The sequence below is a fragment of the Pseudophryne corroboree genome, chromosome 1 (assembly GCF_028390025.1).
Source record: "Pseudophryne corroboree isolate aPseCor3 chromosome 1, aPseCor3.hap2, whole genome shotgun sequence".
NCBI classification, from domain to species: Eukaryota; Metazoa; Chordata; class Amphibia; order Anura; family Myobatrachidae; genus Pseudophryne; species Pseudophryne corroboree.
Window position 1 is genome coordinate 908,197,243 of NC_086444.1, and position 11,277 is coordinate 908,208,519.

General features: G+C 45.9%; 1 long non-coding RNA gene and 2 pseudogenes across 1 annotated transcript; 2 read left to right on the forward strand and 1 right to left on the reverse strand.

Annotated features, from left to right (window-relative positions):
* Window positions 1–3,137: 3,137 nt before the first annotated feature.
* On the reverse strand, window positions 3,138–3,257 carry LOC134935715 (5S ribosomal RNA; annotated as a pseudogene).
* Window positions 3,258–4,117: 860 nt separating this feature from the next.
* LOC134935726 (5S ribosomal RNA) lies at window positions 4,118–4,237 on the forward strand (annotated as a pseudogene).
* A 1,547-nt stretch (window positions 4,238–5,784) lies between these two features.
* Window positions 5,785–7,564, forward strand: LOC134965946 (uncharacterized). The gene is made up of 3 exons (XR_010188557.1): window positions 5,785–5,991; window positions 7,026–7,204; window positions 7,375–7,564. It is a non-coding gene; the product is annotated as an uncharacterized LOC134965946 (long non-coding RNA).
* Window positions 7,565–11,277: the final 3,713 nt, after the last annotated feature.

Sequence of the window (11,277 nt, forward strand, 5' to 3'; positions counted from 1 at the left end):
CAGTCCATGCAGCAATGCGGCTGTTGGGTCTGATGGTATCAACGTTCGACATGGTGGAATATGCGCAATTCCACTCCAGACCATTGCAGCATCTCATTTTGACAAAATGGAACGGAAATCATCAAACAATAAAGAAGCAGATGATAAAGATTCCAGTAAATGTAAAAAGGTCTCTAGCATGGTGGCTACAGACAGACCATTTAAACAAGGGGAGACCCTTTTGGATAAAAGAGTGGCAAGTCCTGACGACAGATGCCAGCCTGCAAGGTTGGGGGGCGGTACTCGGAAGCCTATGGTTCCAGGGAAAATGGACCGCAAGGGAAAGTCGCCTGCCGATAAATCTGTTAGAAATAAGAGCCATTTACTTGGCCCTAGTTCAGGCAAAGGACAATCTACAAGGAAGACCAGTCCAGATCCGCTCAGACAATGCGACGGCAGTAGCATACCTAAATCATCAAGGAGGGACTCACAGCAAGAGTCTGATGGAGGAAGTAACTCCCATTCTAAAGTGGGCAGAACTCCATCTCCCAGCATTGTCAGCAGTATTTGTCCTGGGTGTACTAAATTGGGAAGCGGATTTTCTCAGTCGGCACACCATTCAGGAAACCGAATGGGTACTACACCCAGAAGTGTTTCAAACACTGGTGAACAGATGGGGTCTACCGGAGATAGACCTTATGGCGTCTCGTCTAAACAACAAAGTTCCGAGGTACGGATCAAGAACAAGGGACCCAGGAGCAGTCCTGGTAGACGCACTGTCAGTAGAATGGAGGTTTCAGCTGGCATATCTGTTCCCTCCAATATCTCTGTTACCCAGAGTAGTGAGAAAGATGAAACAGGCAAAAGGAGCAATCATTCTAATAGCTCCAGCTTGGCCAAGAAGGCATTGGTACACAGATCTGTGGAGAATGTCCGTGGAAGCACCGATACTGCTCCCTCAACGTTCAGATCTGTTAATGCAGGGTCCTTGTTGTCACAGTCATCTGGATCGCCTGTCTTTGACGGCGTGGCTGTTGAAACCTCTATCTTAGAGGCTAAAGGATTTTCAAAGCAAGTAATCCAAACCATGCTTAGAGCAAGAAAGCCTTCTTCGGCCCGTGTATATCATAGAATATGGCAAGCCTATATTCATTGGTGTTCTGGAAAAAATTACAATCCAAGAGCCTTTAAAGTAGCTAGAATTTTGGATTTTCTGCAGGCAGGATTGGATAAGGGGTTGAAGGTTGCTTCCTTGAGGGTGCAAGTCTCAGCGTTGACTGTATGGTTTCAGCAGAAGATTGCTGACCTACAGGATGTACGTACTTTTTTCCAAGGAGTAGTACATATTCAACCTCCATTTGTTCCTCCTGCAGCTCCCTGGGATTTGAATTTAGTTCTTAAATTTCTCCAGGGTCCTTTGTTTGAACCACTTGAGAGAGCAGATCTTAAGTGGTTAACGGTTAAAGTTCTTTTTTTACTGGCAATGGCGTCAGCCAGAAGAGTGTCAGATTTAGGAGCATTATCATGTAAGTCTCCTTTCCTAAGTTTTTTTCCAGACAGAGCAGTTCTCAGAACGAGATCTAGTTATCTTCCAAAGGTGGTGTCAAAGTTTCACCTGAATGAAGAGATTGTAGTCCCAGCTTTTCAGGTATCGGGACTATCTGCGGGAGAAGCGTCACTGGACGTGGTCCGGTCTTTAAAAATCTACATAGATCGTACTAGTGCCATCAGGAAAACAGATTCCCTCTTCATCCTCTACGGATTCCATAGGAGAGGTTGGCCTGCTAGTAAACAGACGCTGGCGAGATGGCTCCGAATGGTAATATCTGAAGCTTATTCTCATGCAGATCTCCCTACTCCGGCTAATGTCTCTGCACACTCTACACGTAAGGTAGGTCCTTCTTGGGCAGCACAACAGGGTGCATCAGCAGAACAGATATGTAAGGCAGCCACATGGTCTTCCATAAACACATTCATCAGACATTATGCCTTGGATACTTTTGCCTCTCATGACGCAGACTTCGGGCGAAAGGTCCTCCTGTGCAATCAGGAGCGTCCCCACCACTAAAATGGCTTTGGGAATCCCAATGTTATCCTGTGGATAATCCTGTGGACCCAGCCAGAGAAATGAACGTTATGGTAAGAACTTACCGTTGATAACGTGATTTCTCTTATGTCCACAGGGATCCCACCCGGACGCATCTGATTTGAGGATCTAGACAAACACTAAAAACCTCTTGCTTCTTGTATGGAAGGGTGTGCATGTGTGTTCTTATCGCCTGTACAGGTCTCTACCTAATGTTCCTGCCTATAATCGCTGTGGAAAGAACTGATCTGACTGAATCAGTGGGCGGGACTATATAGTGGAGGCCCCAATGCATCCTTGGAGGCCAGAAAGCTCGTGACCGTGTTGGTGCCATTTTCGCTGTCGCTCGACAATATCCCAATGTTATCCTGTGGATACCTGTGGACAAAAAAAGGGGGTTTGTGGGAGCCGCACCGGTCTAGCAACAATTTTTGTACGAAAAGTAATCTGAGAAATGTCCTCTGAGAAACTGAATTTTATGTTATAGAATTGCTTCAGATTAAGGTAACTGTGCATATAAGATAGTATATCTTCTAAGGTGCACTAAATATAGTTACCATTCAGTGGTGCTCCCATGAGTCAAAAATATATTGAGAAAAATACCAAATAAGAAATGGAAAAAGAAGTAGACTCTTGTTTGGAAGCACTCTAACTCAGAGGAACTAAGTTATATACATGTCTTAGGCTGGTAAAATCATGATTTTATTGGATTCCTATTAAAATATATAGAATTATCGAAGTTCAAAACTAGTTCTATGTGATTCAAGACTATGTGCAAAAATATCTATGTCAATTTAATGAATAATTAGCGAAAATTGCTATAATATGATGTAAGCCGGACAAGCTTTAGAATTCACAAAAAAAGGGTGGGGCGTGGGGGGGAAAAGGGGGGGAAAGGAAAGGACACCTACTAGTCTCAATGGTGTCTGTCAGATGAATATATATGAATATAATATATGACCATCATTCATACTGCAAAAATCCCAAATGGAAAAAGTAGTTGCAGGGAATTAAATCATGGGTCATATGAATCCGAGTACCCATCTGTGACTTAGAATTGGGCAGCAAAATTTATTTGCAGTACCAGGATGTTCCAAGGTGGTCTCCCATCCGAGTACTGGTCCGGCCCTCCACTGCTTAGCTTCCAAGATCGGAAGAGATTGGGCATCTCCAGTGGGGTATGTCCGCAATTTCTTAAGCTAGCCCTTTCATGTGTCACTTTGTATTAGAAATGGAATCGTTCATATTTTCAACAAGAAAAATGAAAAAGGTGGACAGACACACATTTGGACGGTAGGCTCAAAAAGTGCAGATTGGATATGACAATTATATGGCAAGAAAGTATCAAAGCCATAAATATCCAATCACAGTGAATTCTTCCTTATTTGTATTGTACTATACACCAGTCAATTGTATATAGATAACAAAATCATTCTTGGTTATGCTGTCTAAATAGGACAGTAATAAGCATAAATTGATCACCAAGAAAGAACAGGGTAATAACTACAAAGAATCCTTTATAGTTAGTGGCTTAGTATCTGTGTTTTTCTCACAACCAAAGATCCACCATTGGTATGCAAAATCTCTGAATTAAAATGAGAACAAATATTGCAATATCTAGTTGTTCCAAAGTGGTCCCTCATCCAAGTACCCCCTGTCCACCGGTACTATACACCAGTCAATTGTATATAGATAACAAAATCATTCTTGGTTATGCTGTCTAAATAGGACAGTAATAAGCATAAATTGATCACCAATCTTGGTGATCAATTTATGCTTATTACTGTCCTATTTAGACAGCATAACCAAGAATGATTTTGTTATCTATATACAATTGACTGGTGTATAGTACAATACAAATAAGGAAGAATTCACTGTGATTGGATATTTATGGCTTTGATACTTTCTTGCCATATAATTGTCATATCCAATCTGCACTTTTTGAGCCTACCTTCCAAATGTGTGTCTTTCCCCCTTTTTCATTTTTCTTGTTGAAAATATGAACGATTCCATTTCTAATACAAAGTGACACATGAAAGGGCTAGCTTAAGAAATTGCGGACATACCCCACTGGAGATGCCCAATCTCTTCCGATCTTGGAAGCTAAGCAGTGGAGGGCCGGACCAGTACTCGGATGGGAGACCACCTTGGAACATCCTGGTACTGCAAATAAATTTTGCTGCCCAATTCTAAGTCACAGATGGGTACTCGGATTCATATGACCCATGATTTAATTCCCTGCAACTACTTTTTCCATTTGGGATTTTTGCAGTATGAATGATGGTCATATATTATATTCATATATATTCATCTGACAGACACCATTGAGACTAGTAGGTGTCCTTTCCTTTCCCCCCCTTTTCCCCCCCACGCCCCACCCTTTTTTTGTGAATTCTAAAGCTTGTCCGGCTTACATCATATTATAACAATTTTCGCTAATTATTCATTAAATTGACATAGATATTTTTGCACATAGTCTTGAATCACATAGAACTAGTTTTGAACTCCGATAATTCTATATATTTTAATAGGAATCCAATAAAATCATGATTTTACCAGCCTAAGACATGTATATAACTTAGTTCCTCTGAGTTAGAGTGCTTCCAAACAAGAGTCTACTTCTTTTTCCATTTCTTATTTGGTATTTTTCTCAGGATACCTGTGGACATAAGAGAAATCACGTTATCAACGGTAAGTTCTTACCATAACGTTCATATTTTCATACAGTGTCAGTCTATTTGGGGGTAAGCATTGGGGCGTGGGGTCCCCTGAACTGTTCTGTCTGGGCCACTCCAGGTCATCACACCCTAACACTTATAGTCACTATTTTTTCACTACCTCCTAAGTGTGTCATTTTATCCATGTATTTTTTTTCACCCACTTTATATCTAATTTTAAAACACTTTCTACACTCCGTAACTACCTATGCTTCTCTTATACTTTATTACACCTCACGATTTCCCACTAGTGTGATGCCTTGGGGGGGTTCATGGCTGTGCTGATTTGGGGGTGCCCTGCGTCCCAGTGTGAACCCCAAAAGTGTTAGGGACTTGCTCGATAGAGGTGACCTCGACGCGGTGAGCAAGCCCGTATCATTGGCCAATTATATGCTAACAACCTCTTAGTATATTATATACTGTAATTTATAGTAATGATTGTATAGTGCATCTGCACCCATTTCTTCCCCTGTATTACCATAAAATCTCAGCAGATAGCACCTTTCATTACAACCACTAGGGTGTGCAGTCTAGACCCATTTCCTCTGTATAGTCTATACTATGTGTATAAATACACACCTGAAGTCTGAGATTACTTCATTCTGACTAGCACCCCTCCCCCACCTACCAAACTGATTTTAAGCAGGGACCTACATCTGACTGCACATCAATGATTCAGGCGTAATACAAAGTAAGTCCTATTATTTTCATACAGTGTCAGTCTATTTGGGGGTAAGCATTGGGGCGTGGGGTCCCCTGAACTGTTCTGTCTGGGCCACTCCAGGGCATCACACCCTAACACTTATAGGGATATATGCAATAGCGGGCGAATCGCGTCATTTAATCCGCCCCTGTAAAATTCGCCCGCACTCGCCAGCCGCAGCCCTGTCGCCGGGACCCTGAATTCACCATATGCAATGTAAAATGGATTCGACCCACCCCCAGGCGGATAACGGCCAATCGGCGAGTAGAGGGCGTCCCGAATTCGCCTTCCCGCCGAAAGCAGCCCTTTATTAGGGCTTGTTTGCTGCGTGCTCTGCAGCCATTTTGTGAACCTGCAGAGAGGTGTGAGGAGGTGCAGAGCTAGCAATTTGGTTGTTTGCTGTGGATATCGTTTGGACACCCCAGCAGGCTTTATTCCAGGACAGTCAGGAGGATTCCTGTTACCCCGGAGGAGAGCCATTTTAGGAGCTTTTACAACATTTGTAGGTAAGTACCACATGTGTGTCTGGTGTTGCATGTATGTGTTTGTGTAGTGGGGGTTGCCATGAGGTGTACATGGGGTGTTTGTGTATGTGTGCAGGTATGTGTATAGCCCCTTGCTTGTGTTGCTGCATTTTTTGGGGGAGACTTGTGTTTTGGGGTAGTTTTTCACGTTTTTTTTTAATTCTTTAAATGACTTTTTGGGTCTTCTATTAGCATTGGTGTACCTCCTGAGTGTGCTGGGATGTTTTTTGGCCATTTTGGGGTGATTTGGAGCAAGTTTGGTCGACATGTGCTGTGGACTGTTTGACAAACATGTGTTTTCCCTCCTCATTTAGCATTGGTGTACCTCCTGAGTGTGCTGGGATGCTTTCTGGCCATTTTGGGGTGATTTGGAGCAAGTTTGGTCGACAGCCTGGTCGACATGTGCTGTGGACTGTTTGGCAAACGTGTTTTCCCTCCTCATTTAGCATTGGTGTACCTCCTGAGTGTGCTGGGATGCTTTCTGGACATTTTGGGGTGATTTGGAGCAAGTTTGGTCGACATGTGCTGTCGGCTGTTTGGCAAACATGTGTTTTCCCTCCTAATTTAGCTGTGGTGTACCTCCTGAGTGTGCTGGGATGCTTTCTGGCCATTTTGGAATGATTTGGAGCAAGTTTGGTCGACAGTCTGGTCGACATGTGCTGTCGGCTGTTTGGCAAACATGTGTTTTCCCTCCTAATTTAGCTGTGGTGTACCTCCTGAGTGTGCTGGGATGCTTTCTGGCCATTTTGGAGTGATTTGGAGCAAGTTTGGTCGACAGTCTGGTCGACATGTGCTGTCGGCTGTTTGGCAAACATGTGTTTTCCCTCCTAATTTAGCTGTGGTGTACCTCCTGAGTGTGCTGGGATGCTTTCTGGCCAGTTTGGGGTGATTTGGAGCAAGTTTGGTCGACAGTCTGGTCGCCATTTTGTGTGGGTCAGCCATTTTGTGTGGGTCAGCCATTTATACATGTATGTATGTATGTATGTTTATTTTATTTTTATTTTATTTTATAACAGAGATGTCAAAGGACAAGCAGACCCGATCCGCCCCTTCCCCCACCCCCTCGGATCTATCCCTGCATAGCAACGAGGAGTGGGAGCCAACCCAGGAGGCGGATACGACCGACCAGGCATGTAGTGACCAGCCGCAGTCGTCAAGGGCCCATGAGAAGTCCAAGAAAAAGCCTAGTAGAAAGGTACTAACCACACCTGCAGACACAAATAGCATCAAACTTTACCCACTGTAGTTTGTGCAATGCCATGCACACCTACTGGAATATGTGCGCAATGCCAGGGATACTGACACTCACAGGTACATACCGATCTTATTAAAAAAAAAATTTTTATTTTTTTTTAATCCCTAAAGGCAAGAAGCCAGCCAGAGGAGCAGTCGGAGGAGGAAGCCTCTGGTGAAGATGCAGGACCGAAAAAGCCGCGTGGACCCAGATACACTGAGGCGGAAAACTGTACCCTAGTGGATTGCGTCGACAGGTCCTACGACGTTTTGTATGGACCAAGGGCACAGACAACAGCAGCTAGGACAAAGCGAAGCATCTGGGAATCCATTGCGATTCAAGTCACTGCAATATCTGGAAACCACCGGAGCACCAGAAATTGCTTGAAGCGGTACAGTGATTGCCGCAGACAGACCAAGAAGAAGAAGGGGATTCAGCGCCGACATGAGACAGCTACGGGAGGTGGCCCGGCTCTCAACCTGAAGTTGCTACCCTGGGAGGATGTTATTAGAAGGCGCATGAACCCTGCCATGGTCGAAGGAGTTCGCGGAGGTGTGGACTCTAGCCGTCCTGCTGGCTTTCCCGAGGAGGAAGAACCGCCCAGAAGACGGAAGAAGGCGGGAGATAAGCCGTCCAAAAGGAGGTCTGATGGTAAGAATACATTCACATGAGCTGTACTTCCCTTTAAAATTTTTGTATGTGCTAATGTGCTTTTTTTTTTTTTTTTTTTTTTTTTCCAGACAGGCCTGCCCAGAGGACATCACCTGCGCACAGGACATCGCCAGCGCACGGACCGTCACCTGTGCAGCAGGCATCAGCAGCAGCGCGCGGACCATCAACTGCGCCGCAAGCATCGCGAGCACACAGATCGTCACCTGTGCGCCACAGTTCGTCATCGCGCAGTTTGTCACCTGTGCACCAGACGACGTCAGCGCACAGACTATCACCTGTGCGCCAGACACCGTCGGCGACCACACCACAAGATGGGCGCCAAACTACAGCTCCTGCGCGCAGGCCATCACCAGATCGTCGTCTCTCCAGGAGCTCTGGGACTGTGACTGAAGAGCCTCAAGACACAACCCTTGTGGACCCATCACCCGATCTGTTTGAGTCTACAGGGTTAACAGACGAAACTTTTCTTGGGTTTGAGGACAGCCGTGCAGACGTATCCAGCCAGACCCTTGAAAAGTCTTCCGAAACGAGGACAAGTGGAGCTCCTGGAGCAGCGGCATCACAGGATGGAGAAGGTTTGTATTTATTTTGTGTGTGTGTGGGAGGGGGGGGGGGGGGGGTCAGCAGTTGTGTAAAGTTTATTAACTTTCCCAAAAAAATTATTTTGCAAACAGTGGTGCCACGGACCAGCAGCGGACTAGCTTCGGGGATTGGTTCCTACTTCAGGCCGGATCTCCTCCTACAGGAGTCGTCAGAGGATGACGAGGTGGAAGTGCAGGAGGCTCCAGTTGCTACATCCCTGTGTGAGTAAATTGAATTGTGAGCCTTTAAAAAAATGTATGATGAATGTGTATAATATTTTCTAATTTTCTTTCTAGCTGCCCAAATCCAAGTGGTGGCAGACATCCAGGAAGGGCAGAATCCCTCAACTGTTCAGAGGGTTCACACCCTGGCATCGGAGATTGGGACCCGCCAGGATACGTACACAAATGTCGTGGGAAGCAGACTGGACAACATTGAGAGGACAATGGAGAAGATGTCAAACAGTCTGCTTGAACTGCAGAAGACTCTTTCCGACAGCACGGCCACAATACTACAGGTCAGAATGCAAGATCATAGGGAGAATATGAACGTACTTCACATTCTGGCCGAATCCATGACCCGGCTCGTGGACAACAGCTCATGTCTGGCAGAAAGCAATAAAAACATGTCGGAGAGTCATCGACACTCCTCATCCAGCCAACAGGTCATCGCAACCACACTGCAGATGATCTATGATAAGCTCCCAGGACCAGCTAGCTCATCAACACGCTGGTGATCCACCATATCCGCCGTCGCAAGCCACAAGGACGCCTCGTACCCTTCCTCAAGTCCCATCCCAGTACAGACAGTCACAGATGTACCAGGGATATACAGGGATGTACCCCACCCCCCAGATGCCTCCACCACCGGCCACACAATCTTCAGCCGCATGGGCACAGAGGCCCAGTCAACATACTACCCAGCCTCCCAGGACATCCACGCCCTATCAGGGGGAAGAAGATAATCCGGACAGACTTCCACCATAAACCCGGTCGTATTGTTTTATTTACTTATAAATGTTTTTCATGTATCCCTTTCTTCCCCTCCCATTAGTTTGTTTTTTTTCTTACTATTGTTTTCTGTGTTGGGCTTCCTCACCCGTGACCGGGTACTACCAAGGAGCTTTGTGTAGGCATACATGCGCGGGCATGTATGCGGGCGCGTGTGGTAACGGATGAAAGCTCCTTGTGGCTACATGTATGATGGGCCAAAGAGCTATTCTGATACCACTTTTTTCTTCCAAAAATCCTTTTTGTAATGGTGTACAGTAGGCTTTCATTGTGTGAATTTACTATTCACTAGTCTGTGTTTTTGACTTATTCATAGGATTGGTGGGGAAAAATGAAGTGGACGGCATAAGTTCGTGTTGTGCGTACCAAGGTGAGTAGAACCATGTTTCAATGTATCTATTCAAGAAACTTTGAACCGCATGCCTTTGTAGAACCACACAGTCCAGCAATGGGTCATGCTGGGCTGTGTTGTTCCACAAATGTTAGCGTTTCAAAGTGCTGACCACTGACGCCACTATTTCACTTTGAACCGCATGCCTTTTGTAGAACCACACAGTCCAGCAATGGGTCATGCTGGGCTGTGTTGTTCCACAAATGTTAGCGTTTCAAAGTGCTGACCACTGACGCCACTATTTCACTTTGAACCGCATGCCTTTGTAGAACCACACAGTCCAGCAATGGGTCATGCTGGGCTGTGTTGTTCCACAAATGTTAGCGTTTCAAAGTGCTGACCACTGACGCCACTATTTCACTTTGAACCGCATGCCTTTGTAGAACCACACAGTCCAGCAATGGGTCATGCTGGGCTGTGTTGCTCCACAAATTTTCATTGAAAAGAAATGAACATGAATTTAGTGTGTCTTTACTTTAATATACTTTTTTTCTTTTCCCAACAGACAGGGCCGGCTCCAGGCCTACTAGCACCCTGAGCGAGAAAATGTAAAAGTGCCCCCCCCCCCCCCCATGCGCGCGCCGAAGGCGCGCGCGCTCTTGGAAAAGTGGGCGTGGCCTCTTGAAAAAGTGGGCATGGTCTCGTCCCCCAGCAGTGCCAGCTACACATGACATGCCCTCCAGCAGTGCCAGCTACACGTGCTAGTGTTCACTTTTTAGGGCAGGTTGCTGATCACAGGGAGGGCACATTTTTAAGTTAGGTGGGCAAAATGATGTACATACTGTAATGCTTGTTGTTCCCATTTCCACACGCTAAAGCATGGACAGTGCGCGCCGAAGGCGCGCAGCAAAAATTTAGGGGAGTTACTTCGTGGGGAAGGTGCGTAGCCACATTATAGTGGCAATTCACATTACACCACACAGTAGTGCAGCTAATACACATTGCACCAGGTAGAACCTCCTATAAGAGCACGTTAGACACATTGCGCCAGGTAGAGCACTGAGACACACTGCCCAGCCACAGACGCCTAGCGGGAACACTACATGATATGCCCCCCAGCAGTGCCAGCTACACATGACATGCCCCCCAGCAGTGCCAGCTACACGTGACATGCCCCCCAGCAGTGCCAGCTACATAAATGGCCACACAGTTCCAGATGGATAAATGCCCCCACAGCGCAGATATGCCCCCACAGTGCCACATACATTAATGCCCTCACAGTGCAAGATATGCCCCCACAGTGCAAGAAATGTCCCCACAGTGCAAGAAATGCCACCACAGTGCAAGAAATGCCCCCACGGTGCCAGATACATAAATGCCCCCATGGTGCCAGATACATAAATGCCCCCACGGTGCCAGATACATAAATGCCCCCACGG